The 4,357-nt window shown below is 42.5% G+C and overlaps 1 protein-coding gene across 1 annotated transcript in view; it reads left to right on the forward strand.

Moving 5' to 3' along the window:
* The window catches only part of cep76 (centrosomal protein 76), a 96,351-nt gene that overhangs the window by 15,601 nt on the left and 76,393 nt on the right, over positions 1–4,357 (forward strand). The gene's annotated exons all lie outside the window — the stretch shown is intronic.

Raw genomic sequence — 4,357 nt, forward strand, 5'->3', positions numbered from 1 at the left:
TGTGTGTGTGTGTGTGTGTGTGTGTGTGTGTGTGTGTGTGTGTGTGTTGCCATCTTTGACAGACACAGGTGGTAATTAATTAAATGTATTTAAATAACAGAATGGATGTGACAAAAATTAGTAAGGAGCAAATATTCCTTGTTTTACCTCCAGATATGGTGATGATGACACGCACACTGCTCATACATAACTGACTCAAAGCTAATTGTTCAAGTAGTCATTAGGGTGTACCTGTGTCTCCATATCCGTTCAATTACTATATGTATATATATATATATATATATATATATATATATATATATATATATATATCATATCTTCCAGCCACCCACCTCCTCGTCACGCTGACTCTCTTTCTCTCGTCTATTTCTTTTTTTGAAATGTAAAAAATTCCTGTGGGGGGGGTAAGAGAAGGAGCGACAGAGGGAGACAGCGTCGGGCATTGGAGGGGAAATGTGTTGCATGGCCCAGAGCCTAACGGGTAATAAAGTCATTAATTCAGCTGATTAAGTTGGCCTTTGGGTTAAAGAAAAATCATATCCGTCTCCCTTTGAGATTGTGACTGGGGGAAGCACAGAAGAGGGAGAAGCCAGCTAATTAGTGCTGCGAAAAACAGGAGGGGGGGCAGAGAGGGAGATGGGAGACGGAGCGAGAGACAGAAAAGAGACAGAAACAGTGTGTGTGTGATGGGAGGGTGGGGGTGGGGGGGGGGTGCAGATAGGTGTTTCGACTGAACTACTAATGAGGCGTGTTTGGGGTGAGGGAGTGACAAGCTCATCAAAAACGTTGCTTTTCCTCAAAGAGTTTGCCCGGCTACCTTTGAGCCCAGCATCGACACGTAATGATGTGAAACGAGAGAGAGAGAGAGAGAGAGAGAGAGAGAGAGAGAGAGAGAGAGAGGAAGGGAGGGAGAAGTTAGGGTGAAATGTCAGTTTGCATTGCAGTTTAATGAGCTTGTTGTTCGATGCGAGAGAATACGGTAACGGCATCCTCGACCCACCTCCTCATCCTCCCCTGAGCGTTGACGCCACCTTGATGAACAAAGTGGCAGTGGTGGGATGTCCTGCAATGTCATGGGACATGAGTGTACAAAGGACCACGTTTGCTATACGTTTCATATTCAAACTCTTTCATTTTAAAGAATAATGGAGGGCAGCCCCACACAATGGTTCAAAATCATTTGATAAACTGACTTTATTGTCACTGAGGAAAACTTTATTTTTGTGGAACAAGAATTGCCTGTCAAAGAAAAGTTGAATCTCACTCAATTGTCCCTCCTGGCTTTCTTTACAGTCAAGATGGCGTATCACTGCAACCTCGAGAGCTCCTTGAGCATACAGTCATAAATGAGCCCAGAAACTTTTAGGGTGATGGGTCAAGTAGTATGTGAGATAAGCCATGGACAGACAGACAGACAGACTGATGCATGCACACACACACACATACACACATACACGTCCGAACACATGATCTTCCCACAGGCTGACTGGTTTATTTAGATTAAAATGGAATTCAATTTATTTATCTTTTAAAAAAGATTATACATCCAAGCAAAGAACTCCAAGGCAAGTAGGCTTGTGACAAAAAGTTTGCAAGTTCAATCCCTGGACCGGGAGGACATCTCGGTGGGAAAAGTGTCTGTTTGTCTGTTGGTTATGGATTTAAAAGCCAGTGATGTTATTTAGCTGGAACCCTTTAAGGGCCAGTGTGTAATATTTCAGGGGATCTATTAACGAAAATGTAATATAATATTCATAATTATCATTAGTGTATAATCACCTTTACGTTTAAGCTACGTTTTCGTTAGCTGAGAATGGGCGCTTCATTTCTGGAGCCAAGCGGGTCCTCTTTACGGAGTCCACAATGTTGCACCCAGGCGGCAAATTGACATGGACTGGAGGAGCCGGGGAACTGCTGATCCTCTGATTAAAGGACGACCCGCTCTACATTCTGAGCAATAATCGCCCCAAAAAGAAATGTTATTGTATAGAAGTCTATGAGAAAATGACTCGACTTCTCTCTTGATTTATTACCTCAGTAAACATTGTAAACATGAGTTTATGGTCTCAATCTCTAGTTTCACGTCTTCTTCAATACAGCATGATGTTCATTTCGATTTAAATAGACCATAAAGTAGGGTATGCTTTAGGGCGGGCTTACTGTAAGTGACAGGTCACTGCCGCTACCAGAGCCATATACACCGTCACTACGTCACTCCTTCGCATTCCAAATATGGAAAAAAAAAACCATGGTGACAGCCGTAAACCAAGATGGCGACGACGAATTCACCAAACTCGTGGCTTTAAAACAGCAGTCCACAAACCAATGGGTGACGTCACGATGACTATGTCCACTTACAGTGTATGGTTGCACATCCATGTTTCTACAGTAGCCCAGAGTGGACAAACCAGACACTGGCTCTTGAGTGGGCCACTCATATTTTGATGTTTCTAACTGATCTTCATTCTGACTACAGCTATAAGCCATAATCACGCGAACAAAAAACAAATAAAGAGAAGATTTCCCGGTCCATACGTAAAATATCTACTGAAAGAAAGAGTTTTAAAAGCTCCCTGGTCAAACCACCTAGCTAATGGCTAACAGCAAGGGTGACATAAAAGAATCCATTGAAGTTGTCAATAAATTTAGTTTTAAATGTCCACCCATTGCTTTGTCCCCCCCTCCAACCATACCACTTGGTACGGTCCAGATTGTCAACACATTAGAAATCAAAGCAAACAACAAACCAAAGAAGCGTAATTGAATGAAAAAAATCCTAAATAGAGCAAATAAATACTAAATGAATAAATTTGTAATGCATACCCAAAGGACAGACATCAAACTACACTGATCAGTGAAATAAAGGGAATGCTTCATCGAGAAATATAGGTGATGTGAAAATGACCCCTCGGTGTGCAGTCCTTTGATTACCTCGACTTATATCGGCCTAGAAGAACATCACGCATGCACAAACAAAACCACCATTGCATGTGATTGTCGCTCAGAGAAAAGCTGAAGTTCTCTGTGCTGCTATCATATCTTTGTCAAATAAAAACCCGTCATCGGGTTCTGCTCCCTCCCCCCCCTCATAGGCCAGAGAAAAAAAACATTCCCACTCCTCTCACGAGGGAGCCGCTGACACCTGCACGACTTCAATCCAGATCCGGGTTGTTTTGCATCGTGTGCCTCGAGCAGCGGGGATATGGGGCTACACTGTCAGGCCTTTAGCACTGAGCTGGAATATACTGCATGCGACAAGTGAGGAGGGAAGTGATTCTATAGTGGAACACATTTTGTGGGATTATTCCATGTCTTTTATCTCCCCCTCACTGAATTTGGCAATTACCACTGATTATGTGCTGTTTTTTTGCGTGTTATATAAATAGTTAAATTTTTTGAAAACAATGTAATTATGGAAGAGGGAAACGTGTGAGGGTGTTAATTAGACCGTGTGTATTCCTGAGACTGTGACAGAGCCCTGCAATAAATGTGTCTGATATACCTGAAATCTGTTCTAATAGTGGACATAAGTTCTTCTTCTAATGTCTCTGGTTTCAAGCACAAAGTCAGCGGTGCTGTGGTCAGCTATAAGCGACACTTCTAAATCACAACTTAGGTTTTCACAATTAAGACTTTTACATTGCCCAGCTCTGAAACTGTGACAAAAACGGCAGCGACGCAGGTTTGCTTAACAAAATAAAGTGATTTAACAACCAAAACATAAGTCAAGCCAATCTGTATAGATTCAGGAGTGCTTGTAGTGGATGTGTAAGAATGGGCAGCATGTATGTTGTGTTGTAAAAAGGTAACACAAAGTCGTGACACAGAGATATGGAGCGGGAGGCGCTCTGCTAACCCGGCACTGCTGCTGCTGCTCAGGCTTTTTAAGCGCGTGCCATGTGTGTCCCATGCTGCTGATTAAACTCAATCAGGTCTGGAGATAGAAAGCACAGGAACAGCAGAGGAACCAAACCGAGAAGCTCGATCTCATCACCCAAGCTGCCATAAGTTTCAGTAACTGAGGTTCAGTCCATTTACTTTTGGGTGTGGTTTCAGCAAGTGAAAAAAATCTGTTTAAGCGACCATAGTAACTATGATGGGAGCAAAGGAGGAAGTCATGAGCAACAAAGGGAAGGGGTCAGGGTGAATGGAGGGTCAACAAAATATAATATTTAACCCTTGTGCATTTAAACCTTGTGCACGAATGCATATTTAACCCTTGTGCATTCGTTAACAGAAAGGTTGGTGGTTCAAGCCCACCCAGGGATATTTTGAGTTTATAAAAAGAGCAGACTTCACATGGGTGAAAAAGGTAGTTGGCACGATCAGAGCTAAGCCTCCAAAAACCAACAAATTA

The sequence above is a fragment of the Anarrhichthys ocellatus genome, unplaced genomic scaffold, assembly GCF_004355925.1.
Source record: "Anarrhichthys ocellatus isolate YVR2014 unplaced genomic scaffold, GSC_Weel_1.0 scaffold43, whole genome shotgun sequence".
NCBI classification, from domain to species: domain Eukaryota; kingdom Metazoa; phylum Chordata; class Actinopteri; order Perciformes; family Anarhichadidae; genus Anarrhichthys; species Anarrhichthys ocellatus.